This window comes from Equus caballus, chromosome 10 (genome assembly GCF_041296265.1).
Source record: "Equus caballus isolate H_3958 breed thoroughbred chromosome 10, TB-T2T, whole genome shotgun sequence".
NCBI classification, from domain to species: Eukaryota; Metazoa; Chordata; class Mammalia; order Perissodactyla; family Equidae; genus Equus; species Equus caballus.
The window spans coordinates 16,212,047-16,226,112 of NC_091693.1; positions in this window are offsets into that span (position 1 = coordinate 16,212,047).

The following is a 14,066-nucleotide window of genomic DNA, read 5'->3' on the forward strand; positions in this document are numbered from 1 at the left end:
GAAATATACTTTTTGCTTCTTCTGTCAGTTACTGCATGAAGCATGTTAAAATTTCCAACTCTGATTGTGGGTTTGTCCACTTCTCCTTTTAGTTCTGTCAACTTTTGCTTTATGTTTTTGAGGATGTTATTAGGTGCATGCATGTTTAGGATTGTTGTATGGTCCTAATGAGCCCATCTTAAATTATGAACTGTCACTTTTTAACTCTCGTAATACTTCTATCTAAAGTCTGCTTTGATATTAATATAGCCACACCAGCTTTTTTCTTTCTTTTGGTTGCTGTTTGCTTTGTGCATCATCTGCATTTCTTTTATTTTAAATTCTTCTTTGATTTTATATTTAAAATGTGTTTCTAACAGAGTATATAAAAGGATCTTGTTTCTCATCCAGTCTGACAATATCTCCCTGTAACTAGGGTGTTTATTTTCATTTATATTTAATATACTTGGTAATACAGTTGTGTTTAAGATCACTGCGCTAGTGACCTATTGCTGTGTAACAAATCACCCCAAAATTTACTGGCTTGAGACAATAGCAATCATTTATTATCTCTCACTTTCTGCAGGTTAGGAATTCATTAGTGGCTCATCTGTATGATAGTTCAAAATTCGCTACATCCTTGCCCACACTTGTTATGACCTGTCTTTTTTGTTCCAGCCATCCTAGTGGGTTGAAGTGGTACCTCATTGTGATTTTGATTTGCATTTTCCTAAAAGCAAATGAGCATCTTTTCATGTGCTTTTTGGACACTTGAGAAGGTGTCTCTCTTCTCTGAGAAACGTCTTCTCAGATCCTTGCCCATTTTAAAATTGGGTTGTCTTTTTACGATTGAATTGCAAAAGTTCTTTGTATATTCTAGATGCAAACCTCTTATCCAATCCACGCTTTGCAGATATTTTCTTTCATTCCATGAGCTGTCTTTTCGCTTTCGGTATGCTAGCCTTTGAAGCACCAAACCTTTTAATTTTCATTAAGTCCAACTGATCTATTTCTCCTTTTGTTCAGCTTCATTTTCAAAGGATGTTACCGCTGGTATAGAATTCTAGGTTAACAGTTCATTTTTTTCACTCGGTGCTTTAAACGTGTCATTCCATTGTCTTCTGGCATGTATTGTGGGTTGAATGGTGTCCTCCCCAAAAAGATATGTAGGGGGTGCCAGCCGAGTGGTGCAGTGGTTAAGTTCACACGTTCTGCTTCAGTGGCCTGGGGTTCACCAGTTCGGATCCCGGGTGCGGACATGGCACCGCTTGACAAGCCACGCTGTGGTAGGCTTCCCACATATAAAGTAGAGGAAGATGGGCACGGATGTGAGCTCAGGGCCAGTCTTCCTCAGTAAAAAGAAAGAAAAGAAAAGAAAAGTCAGACGCCCTTGTTTTCCCCTTAAATGTGATGTTTTTTTCTCTCTGAATGCTTTTCCTGATTTTCAGTTTTCTTTGGCTTCAGCAGTTCTACCATGAAATGCCTAGGTGTTTTTTCCTGCTTGGTTTTTATACTGCTTGGGGTTCACTGAGATTCTTTAATCTGTGAGTTGATGTTCTTCACGCATTTTGGAAATTTCTCCAAAAAGCGCTTCTTAAAAATGACTTCTGGACCCATGCTCTCTCTTCTCTCCTTATGCTGCCCTCATTCTACACGTGGCAGATCGTTTAACAGTGGCCCCATATTTCATGCACGTCTTTTGCGGGGCTTTTGGTACCATTCTTTTGTCTTAGAGCTCCATCGTGGATAATTGCTATGGATCTGTCTTCAAGATTCCTGTTCTTTCCTTCTGTTGTCAGTAATCTGCTGTTAAATCTCTTCAATGAGTTCTTTTTAAACCAACATTATAGAAACATAATTTATGTATACTAAAACACTCACACTATGAGTGTACGGTTCATTGAGTTCTGAAAAATATATGTGCTTGTGTAATCACCAAACAAATCAAGATATAGAACCTTTTTATGATCCCAGAAGGTCTTTTTGAGCCTCTTTCCAGCCAATCTTAACTCCTCCAGGTAATCACGGATCTGATTTACATTACGACTGATGAGCTTTGCCCGGACTAGAATTTCATACAATTGAAATAATGTCTGAACACTTTGGGGACTGGCTTCTTTCTTTCTGCGTAACAGTTTTGGATTCATCCATGTTGTCACACGGATGTAGTATGTTCCTTTTTGCCCATGAGTGATATTCCATCGTATGAGTACACTGCAATTTATTATTAATGAGCATTTGGGTTATATCCAGTTTTCTGATGTTATGAATAAAGCTTCCGTGAACATTTGTGTCAAGTCTTTTTGTAGACACATGTTTTCATTTCTCTTGAGTAAATACCCAAGAGAAATTTCTGAGTCATAGGGTAAATGTATGTTCAACTTGACGAGAAATTGCCAACGGGTTTTCCAAAGTGGGGGTGCCGTTTTACACTCCCTTCAACAAGTTGTTAGAATTCTAGCTGCTCCACGTTTTTGCCAATGTTTGGTATTGTCAGTCTTTAAAAATTTTAGCCTTTCTGAAGACATGTGGTGATATCTCTTTGTGGCATTAATTTGAATTTCCATGGTGATTGTAGATGTTGAATATCTTCATGGGTTTCTTGGCCATTCATGTGTCTTCTTTTTGAAAATGTTCAAGGCTTTTGCTCTTTTTAAAGTTGGATTTTTTAATCTTTTTATTATGGAGTTATAAGGGTAATTATATATTCTGGACTCAACTTCTTTTGCGAAATACATATTGCAAATATTTCCTCCCAGGTTTTGGCATACATTTTCCTTTTCCTAATTATGTGTTTTGAAGAACAGAAGTTTTTAATTTTGATGAAGTCCCACTTATCTTTTTCTTTTTCTTTTATGGTCAGTGCTTTTAGCGTCTTGTCTAAAAAATCTTTGCCTACCCCAAGTTCCTGAAGATTTTCTCCAATTTTTTTTTCTAGGAGTTTTATAGTTTTAGCCCTTACATTTAAGTCTATGATTCATTCTGAGATAATTTGTGTGTGTGTGTGTGTTAGGTTCAATTTTGTTCATGCAAATATCCAGTTGTTCCCAGCACCATTTATTGAAAAGACTCTCTTTTCCTGCCATAGAATTATGTGGACATGTTTATGGAAAAGCAATTGTGGGTCTACTTTTGGGCTCTCTGTTCTGTGTGTGTGACATACGTCCTTATATCAATACCACGCTATTGATTACTGTAGCTTTATGGGAAGTCTTGAAATCAGATAGTAAAGCCCTCCATCTTTGATATTCTAAGTCCTTGAATTTCTATATAAACTTTAGAATCGGCCTGTCATTTTCTACAAGAGTTTGCTGGGGTTTTGATCAGTTTTATTTCCAGACTTTTTATTCTATACCATTGATCTATTTGTCTGTATTTATATCAATAACACACTGTTTGATTATTATAGTTGTATAATAAATCTTGAAGTCAGATAGTGTTCGCTTTGCAGCTTTGTTATTTTCAAAGCTATCTTGACCATTCCTGGTCCTTTGCATTTCCACGTGAATTTGAATATCAGCTTGTCAATTTCTACCAAAAAATTACTGGGATTCTGATTGGGATTGCATTGAAAACTATAGGTAGATTTGAGAAGAATTGACATCTTAACAATGCGAGCTTTCTAACTCGTGAATATGGTTTCTCTCTCCATTTATTTACATTCTCATTAAATTCTCTCATCCGTGTTTTATAGTTTTCAGTGCCCACATCCTGCACATATTTTATTAGCCTTATATATGAGTATTTTATATTTTGTGACACTGTTATAAATAATATTTTTAAATGTTATTTTCCAGTTGTTGGTTAGTAATACATAAAAATGCAATTAATTTCATATATTGACCTTGTATCTTGCAACCTTGTTAAAATCACTCTTTAGTGCTAGTTTCTTTTTTGTTAAAATACTTAGGATTTTCTATGTACGTAATCATGTCATCCACAAATAAAGAGAATTTTACTTCTTTTCCAATCTGCTACCTTTTATTTCCTTTTTCCTGCCTTGTTGCCCTGGCCAGGATCTCCACTACAGTATTGAGTAAAAGTGGTGACAGTGGACATCCTTACCCTGTTTCTGATCCTAGAGGGGGTGTGTTCGGTCTTTTACCATTAAGTAAAATGTTAGTAGGAGTCTTTGTAGATGCCTTGTATTAAGTTGAGAAGATTTCATTCAATTTCTGGTTTGCCAAGAATTTTTATTATGAATGCGTGTTGAATTGTGTCAAGTTATTTTCTTCATTTATTGCAATGATATGATTTGTCTCCAAAATTCTATTAATGTGGTGAATTCCATTGACAGATTTATGATGGTTAAATCCATCTTGTAGTCTGGAGTAAATACCACTTTCCCAAGAGATATTTTCCTTTTTATATATTGCTGTAATAGATGTGTTAATATCTTGTTAAGGATTTTTATGTCTATGTTCATGAAGGATATAGGTGGTACTTTTTCTTTTATTGTACAATAAAATTCTTTTTATTGTATTGTCTGATTTTGGTTTCAGGGTAATGTTGGCCTCGTTAAGCGAGTTGGTGAGCTCTCTTCCCTCCTCTCTGCTCTGAAAGAGTTTCTGTAAAATTGATTTCACATCTTCCTGAAATGTTTAATAGAATTCAACTGTGAGGCTGTCTGGCCCTTGAATTTTCTTTGGGGAAAGGTTTTCAATTATGAATTAATTTCTTTAATAGTTATAATGCTATTCAGATATCTTATTTCTTCTTGTGCCAATTTTGGTAATTTGCGTGTTTCAGGGAATTTGTCCATTTCAACTAAGTTGCCAAATTCATTGGCATAATATTGTCCATAATGTTCCTTTTTTATTTTTTTAATTTCTTTAGGAAATGCAATGATGTCCCTTCTTTCACTACTGAATTTAGTAATTTTTTTTCATTTATTTTCTTGATTTAATCTAGTGAGAATTTTATTAACCTTTTCAAAGAACCAGCTTTTTAAAAATTGAATTTCCTTATTTTTGGTCAATTTCCTATATAATCGGTTTCCATTCTTAAGTTTATTTCCTTCCTTTTGTTTACTTCGGTTTAATTTGCTCTACTTTGCCTAGCCTCTTATAGCGGAATCTTACATCATTGGTTGTAAACCCTCTTCTTTTCTAACATAAACATTTAAATATATAAATTTCCATTTTGAGTCAACTTGTGTAAATGATCTTTATATTTAAAGCGCACTTCTTGGGGGCAGCACACGGTCCACAACAGACAGTCCAGTCTGACCGCCTCTGTCTTATAAGTGGGTGTTTTCAAAGTTTAGGTTGGTTGTTAGTACGGTTAAGTGGAAATCTATCATCCTGATTTTTTAAAAATCTACCTCATCTGGTGTTTGTTCCCTTCTTCAACCCTCTTTTGGATTAATCGATTATTTTTTTATGAGTCCACTTTGAGGTCTGTTGGCTACGGCTATTCGCTCTGTTATTTTAGAGTGTGCTCTAGAGCGTATGTTCTCCACCTTTAACTCAGCCCAGACCACCTTCAAATGACCCACCACCAATTCACACAGGGCGCCAGAACCCTGTGATGGTGCATTGGCATTTCCTCCCTCGCTGCATTTGTGCGGTTATCATACATAGTACTTTTGCAGAGGTTATACACTCCACAATGCATTGTGATTATTTTTGCTTCAACAGGCAATTTTCTTTTAAGGAGATTTGAATGATAAGAAAAACAGCTTGTATATTTACCCAAATCGTTACCATTTCTGACGCTCTTCGTTCCTTTGTGTAGATCCAGATTTCCATCTGGTATCTTTTTCCTTCTGCCTGAAGGGCTTTCTGTGACACTTCCTGTTGTGCATGCAGGTCGGCTGGTGATAAAGTCTTCCAGCTTTGGAATGTTGAAAAACTCTTTTTGGCCTTCAGTTTCTTAAAATTTTTCAAAAATTGTGGTAAAATATACAAAACATAAAATTGACCATCTCAACCACTTTCTGCTTTCTTTCTTTCTTTTGCTGAGGAAGATTGGCCCTGAGCTAACATCTGTTACCAATCTTCCTCTTTTTTTTCTCCCCAAAGTCCCAGTACATAGCTGTATATCCTAGTAGTAAGTCACTCTAGTTCTTCTGTGTGGGAGGCCGTCACAGCATGGCTTGATGAGCGGTGCTAGGTCCACACCTAGGATCCGAACTGGCAAACTCTGTGCCGACAAAGCCCGGCACGTGGACTTAACCACTCCACCATGGGACCGGCCCCCATCTTAACCATTTTTAAGTGCAGAATTCAGCAGCATTACGTTCACTCAAATGGCTGTGCAACCATTGCCGCCACCCATCTCCAGGACTTTTCTGTCAACCCAAACTGAAACTCTGTACCCATTAAACAATAACTCCTAATACCCTCCTACCCCCAACCTCTGGCAATACTATTCTACTTTCTGTCTCTGTGAATCTGACTACTCTATGTACCTCATACAAATGGAATCATACAGTATTTCTCCTTTTGTCACTAACGTATTTTGCTTAACAGAATGTTTTCAAGGTTGATCCACATCGTGGCATAGGTCACAATTTCCTTCCTTTTCAGGGCTGAATAATATTCCACTGTGTGGACTTACTACATTTTGTTTATCCATTTATCTGTCAATGGACATGGGTTGTTTCCACCTTTTGGTCATTGTAAATAATTCTGCTGTGAACATGGGCGTACCAGTATCTGTTTGAGTCCCAGCTTTCAATTCTTCTGGATATCGGCCTAGAAGTGGAGTTGCTGGATCACATGGTGACTCTGGTTTAGTCTTTTGAGGAACCTCCATACTGTTTTCCACAGCAGTTGTGCCATTTTACATTCCCACCAGCGATGCACGGGCTCCCAGTTTCTCCACGTCCTCACTAACACTTGTTACTTTCCTTTTTTTTTTTTCATAATAGTCATCTAATGGGAGAGAAGTGATTTGCATTTCCCTAGTGAACATTTTTTTCACGTGCTTGTTGGTCATTTGTACATCTTCTTTGGAGAAATGTCTATTCGAGTCCTTTGCCTGTTTTTAGTTTTGTTTTTTGGGGTTTTTTTTTTTTTTTTGGAGTAAGATTAGCCCTGAGCTAACATCTGCCAATCCTCCTCTTTCTTTTTTGCTGAGAAAGACTGGCCCTGAGCTAACATCCGTGCCCATCTTCCTCGACTTATATGTGGGACGCCTACCACAGCATGGCTTGTCAAGCGGTGCCATGTCCGCACCTGGGATCCGAGCCGGCGAACCCTAGGCCGCCGAAAAGCGGAACGTGCGAACTTAACCGCTGCGCCACCGGCCCCCTGTTTTTGAATTAAGTTGCTTGTTATTGAGTTATAGGAGTTCTTTTTATATTCTGGATATTGATCCCCTGTCAGATGTATAAGGAATATTTTCTTCCATTCTGTGGGTTGTCTTTTCACTCTTCATAGTATCCTCTGATACACAAAAGTTTTTAATTTTGATAAAGTCCAATTTATCTATTTTTGCTTCTGTGGCCTGTGCTTTTGATGTCGTACTTAAGAAACCACTGCCAAATCCAAGGTCATGAAGATTTTACCCAAGGTTTTCTTCTAAGAGTGTTATAGTTTTAGCTCTTAATTTAGCTCTTTGATCCTAATTTCTGTATATCGTGTAAGGTGTGATCCAACTTCCTTCTTTTTCACGTGCATATCCAGTTTTCCCAGCACCCTTTGCTGAGAAGACCGTCTGATCCCCATTGAGTGGTCTTGGCATCCTCGTCGAAAAAAAATTTCATCGTCAGAGTTGGTTCTGAGCTCTCTATTCTATTCCGTTGGTCTAGATGTCTGTCCCGATGCCAATACCACCCTCTTCTGATTACTGTACCTTTGTGGTGGGTTTGGAAATCAAGAAGTGTGAGTCCTTTCACCTTGTCCTTCTTTTTCAAGATTGTTCTGACTATTCAGGGTTCCTTGAAATTCCATATGAGTTTTAGGTTGGATTTTTCTATTTCCGCAAAAAACACTGTTGAGAGTTTGATAGCGATTGCATTGCATGTGTAAATCTCTTTGGATAGTACAATCACGTTGATAATATTAATTCTTCCAAACCATGGACATAGGATGTCTTTCTGCTAATTTGGGTCTTGTTTCATTTCTTTCAGCAATGTTTTTCAGTTTCCAGTGTCCGTGTCTTTCATCTTTTGGGTTAAATTTATTCCTATTCTTTTTGATGCTATTATAAATGGAATTGTTTTCTTAATTTTCTTTTGGGATTGTTCATTGCTAATATATAGAAGCACAACTGATTTTTGTGTGTTGATTTTATATCCTGCAACACTGCCGAATTTGTTGGTAGCTCTAACAGGGTTGCTGTTGTTTTTGTGGATTCTTTCGGAGTTTCTACAGACAAAATCATGTCATTATGAACAGAGATAATTTCATTTCTTATTTTCCAATGATTTCTTTCTCTTGCCTAGTTGCTCTGGCTGGAACTTCCAGTACTGTGTTGAATAGAAGTGGCAACAGCAGGCATCCTTGTTTTGATTCTAATCTTAGGGGGAAAATTTTCAGTCTGGGGCTGGCCTCGTGGCCGAGTGGTTAAGTTCGCACGCTCCACTGCAGGCGGCCCAGTGTTTCATTGGTTCGAATCCTGGGCACGGACATGGCACTGCTCATCACACCACGCTGAGGCAGTGTCCCACATGCCACAACTAGGACTCACAACGAAGAATATACAACTATGAACTGGGGGGCTTTGGAGAGAAAAAGGAAAAAAATAAAATCTTTAAAAAAAATTTTCAGTCTTTCTCCACTGTGTATGATGTTACCTGTGGCTTTTTCATACATGGCCTTTATCATGTTGAGGAATTTCCCTCCTATTCCTAGTTTATTGAGTGGTTTTCATCATAAAAGGTGTTGAATTTTGTCTAATTCTTTTTAATGTGCCCCATGGACATGAATGTAAAAATAATAAAATATTAGCAAAACAAAGCAAACAATATGTAATAAATGATAATACGTCATGATCAATTTGGTTTAACCTAAAAAATTCAAGACTGTCTTAACAACAAAAAACCAATCTAATTAATCTATCCTATCAAGAGAATAAAGAAGAAAATAGTTTGATTACCATAAAAGATGCAGAAAATGCATTAAGCAAATTTCATCACCCATTCCTCATAAAACTCTCATCAAATTAGTGATAGAAGAGATCTTCTTCATTCTGATAAACAGTATCTATGAAAACCCTACAGTTAACATGATACTTAATAGTGAGAGACTAAATGTTATCCCTTTAAGCTTGGGAATAAGACAGGATTTCTGTTCTTAATGTTTCTATTCAATGTTGTACTAAAAGATTCAGCCAGTGCAATACAACACGAAAAAAAATTCATGTATTGGAGAAGAAGAAATAAAACAGTCTTTATCTGCAAAATACCTAACAGTCTATGTAGAAATCCTAAGGAATCTACAAAAAGGAAAAAACAGAAACTAGGACTAAGAAGTGAATTTATCAAGGTCGCAGGATAGAAGGGCAATAAAAAAAAGTTGAATTTCCACATATAAGCAATAAATAACTGGAAAATGAAGCTTAAAAGCCAATACAATTTACGATATAAAATACTAAGAAATAAATTTAACAAAATTTACGGAAGACCTGTACACTAAAAGTTACAAAATATTGCAGAGACAAGTTAAAGAAGGTCTAAATAAATGGAGAATTATACCTTAATCTTGGATCAGAAGACTCAGTAATGTTCAGAAGTCAACTTTCCCTAAACTTATCAGACACGATGAAATCCCAATCAAAATCACAGCAGATGTTTTTGGTAGAAATTAACCATTTTATTCTAAAATGTATGAGGAAAAATTAAGGACTTAGATTTGATGTAATTTGGTAAAACAAGAACAAAATTGGAGAACTTTTGCTGATTTTAAGATTTACTATACTTGGGCCAGCTCAGTGGTGCCGCGGTTAAGTTCTCACGTTCCGCTTCAGCAACCCAGGTTCGCCGGTTCGGATCCCGGGTGCGAACATGGCGCCGCTTGGCAAGCCATGCTGTGGCAGGCGTCCCACATATAAAGAAGAGGAAGATGGGCACAGATGTTAGCTCAGGGCCAGTCTTCCTCAGCAAAAAGAGGAGGATTGGCAGCAGTTAGCTCAGGGCTAATCTTCCTCAAAAAACAGAAAAGATTTACTATAAAGTTTCACTCATCGAGATAGTGTGATATTGGTATCTTGGTGTAGGAGTAGACATAGATTGGTGGGACATAGTAGACATAGATTGGTCACTGATTTTCTACAAAGGTAACAGTGTAATTCAATGTGGTATCTACACCAGAAAAGATTAACTTGAACCCCTACCTCACACCATGCACAAAAATCAACTCAGAATGGCACCTGGACCTAAATGTGAAAGCTAAACTTTATAAAACTTCTAGAAGAAACCATAGGAGAAAATATTTGCCTGCTTAGGAGAGGCAAAGATTTCTTAAGACACAAAAGCATTAATCCTAAAAGAAAAAAATCAATAAATTGGATTTCATTAAAATTTAAAACTTCTGCTCTTCAAAAGGCAACGTCAGAAAAATTAAGTCATGCCAAAAGTTGAAGGAAATATTCGCAATCCATGTATTTAATGAGGAACTAGTCTCCAGGGTCTAGAGAGCTCAATAATTAATTAAAAGACAAATAACCCAGCAAAAAATAGGCGAAAGCCTTGGACACTTAGCAAAAGAAGATATATGAATGGCCGTAAGCTGATGAAAAGATGTTCAATGTTTTTAAACATGAGGGAAAGAAATTAGAACCACAATGAAATACCGATACACACCCACGAGAACAGCTAAAATTAAAAAGAGTGACAATATCAAGTGTTGGTCGATGTGGAACACCACCTGCCTGGCACCAAACTGGAAATCATTCAAACACCCATCAGGAATAGAATGGAGCAGGCTGGCCCGGTGGCCTAGTGGTTAAGTTCAGCACACGCTGCTTCTGGCAGCCTGATCTGTGGGTTTCGATCCCCAGCGTGGACCTCCACCACTTGTCAAACCAAGCTGCAGCGGCAACCCACATACAAAACAGAAGAAGATTGTCACAGATGTTAGCTCAGGGCCAATCTTCCTCAGCAAAAAGAAAAAGAAGAAGAAGAAGAATGGATCAATAAATTCTGGCAAGTTGCTCCAATGGGATCCTGCAGAGTAATGAGAACGAGCACACTACTGCTTTGCACAACGTGGATGAATCTCACAAATGTGATCTTGAGTGAAAGAAGACAGAAACCAGAGTCGTTATAATGTCACATTCCAATTACTGTTTTCCCTCCGTATTCGCCAGGGCTTGGTTCCAGGACCCCCGCGGATACCAAAATCCACGGACGCTCAGGTCGCTGATGTAATAAAACAACGTAGTATTTGCGTATAACCTACCCACATCCTTCTGTCTGCTTTAAATCATCTCTAGATTAATTACAACATCTGACACAAGATAAATGCTATGTAAACAGTTGCTTTGCTGTATTGTTTACGGAATAATGACAAGGGAAAAAGTCTGCGCATGCTCGGTACAGACGCGACCCGGTAGACAGCAGCTGGGAGCGCTTGCGGTCTGGTTGGGGTTCGATTCCCGGCCCCTGCCTCTAACACACTGTCCCCCAGCCGGTGCCTATTCTGAGCCAGCTTCCTGCCTGAGATAAACAACCCGTCCTCCCAGGGCCCGGGGGACGGTGCCAAGAGATTCTGTGTGTTTAGACACACGCGGGGAGCACCTCGCACACAGCGGACACCCGGTAAACAGCGGCAATCCTGCCCCAGCCCCACAGCCAGAAAAGAGGCTGGGATGGGAAGGCGTCTCACTCTGAGTCCGAAAAGCTCCTGTTTTCCCAGCTCTTCCCCGTCGGTCAGGACCAGTGCCGGATGCATCACGTGACCTTTCCGCTGAGCCCTCCCAGCCCCGCGGGCTCCCAGGGGTGGGTGGCTGCTGTAAGAACCTGGGGTGTGCAGGTGGGGTCCCACCCCTGGCACTGGTTGGGTGGTGGCTTCGGTTGTATTCTTCCCCCGCCTGGGCCTCTGTTTCCAAGTCTGCAAGTTTGTGGAGCAGGGGCACCAAGTGAATCCTTGCGAGTATGGTACTTGGCATGCAGTCGGCACTAAATTAATGCTGCTGTTAGGACCCTTTCCCTCATTTTACAAAAGTGGAAACTGAGGCTCCGAGTAAGGTCAGAGCTTCTTGGCAGACCAGGAAAATGATTGCCATCTAGAAAAAATGGGGGGCTGGCCCCGTGGCCGAGTGGTTCATTTTGCACGCTCCGCTTTGGCAGCCTGAGGTTTGCCAGTTTGGACCCTGGGCACGGACCTACACACCGCTCATCAGGCCATGCTGAGGCGGCGTCCCACATAGAACTAGAAGGACTTACAACTAGGATAGACAACTATGCACTGGCGCTTTGGGGAGGAAAAAAAAGAGGAAGATTGGCAATAGATGTTGGCTCAGGGCCAATCTTCCTCACCCCCCCAAAAAAAAGGGGGGGGGAGGGGCACAATATTCCTAATAACCAAAAAGTAAAAACAACCTAAAGGTCCATCCATTGATACATGGATAAATAAAATGTGACCCATCCGTAGAGTGGAATATTATTTGACAATAATAAGAAATGAAGTCCTGACATATGTGGCAACATGGATGAAAGTCGAAAACATCATCAAGTGAAAGAAGCCAGACACAAAAGACCACATATTTATTCACAATATCCAACATACAGAAACAACCTAAATGTTCAACAGACAAATGGATAAAGGAAAAGTGGTACATCCATACAATGGAATATTATTCAGCCCTTAAAAAGGAAGGCAATCCTATGATTTGTAACGACATGGGTGGACCCAGAAGACATCATGCTAAGGGGAGCAAGCCAGTCACAGAAGGACATGGGCTGCACGAGCTCACTTAGACGAGAGGTCGAAAACAGTCAAAGTCGCAGAAGCAGAGAACAGAATAGGGGTTCAAGGGCCTGGGGGGAGGGGGGACGGGAAGTCGTTTGACGGGTGCGAAGTCCCAGTCATACAAGATGAGTAAGTTCCTGAGATGTGCCGGACAACATCATGCCTGTAATTAATAATACTGTGTTGTGCAGTTAAAAATGTGTAAGGAGAGTAGATCTGATGTTAAATGTTCTTGCCACACACACACGCACACACAAGACCACATATTCTGGGATCCATTTATACGAAATATCCAGAAGAGGCAAATCGACAGAGACGAAAAGCAGACCCGTGGTCCCCAGGGCCTGAGGAGGACAGAGGGTTTGGGGGATGATGGCTAAGGGGTGCAGGGTTTATTTTCGGGGTAACGAAAATGTTCTAAAATGGACTGTGGCGATGGTTGCACAGCTCTGTGAATATACGGATGGCGACTGAATTGCACACTTCAAATGGATCAATTGTCTGGTGGGTAAATTATATTTCAATAAAGCCGTTTTGACATGGGGCACTAAAATCTGTAAAGGACACTGCCAACCTGAGGTTAATCCGTCTGTAATTAAATGCCTACAAACCACAACGTGTTCGTGCCTCCACCCCTCTCTTGTATGTCAATGACATTGAAAGTGTCATTTGGGGAGTTGAAGTGAGGAGGGTACATCCTCTGGACATCTCACCTTGTCCCAGGCAGAGAGAGGTTAAGCAGTTCCCTAGAGAGGAACAGGAACCACAGCCCAGAGAGGGTCAGCTTCCTGCCCAGGGTCACACAGCCCCGGGGCTCCAAAAGTCCTGAGTCCCCACCTTCCCGAGTTCAAATGTGCGTGCGTGAGGTTCCAACCCCAGCCCCAAGGCTGACCCCTGGCTGCCTCCTTCCCATTTCTCAGGGAAAAAAAGAACCATGCCAGGAAGCATCCATCATAGGCTGTCCAACTGGGCCGGAGGGGCAGAGGTCAGCAGGGAGGTGACCTCAAGGACTCCGTGGGGACCAGGATCCGGCAGGGCTGGGGGTGAGAAGGTGGAATGTTTCCCACCCTGAGATTTTTTCCTGCGTCAACCCAGGAGGGCGCCCTGGATGCTGCTGGCCCTGCCCCCCACCTCCTTCCTCTCTTGACACGGCTTCCCGGCTGAGGATGGATGGGAAGGGTGTGCCAAGGTGGAACCTCTGGGCCCAGAAAAGGACAGGCGCTTAGG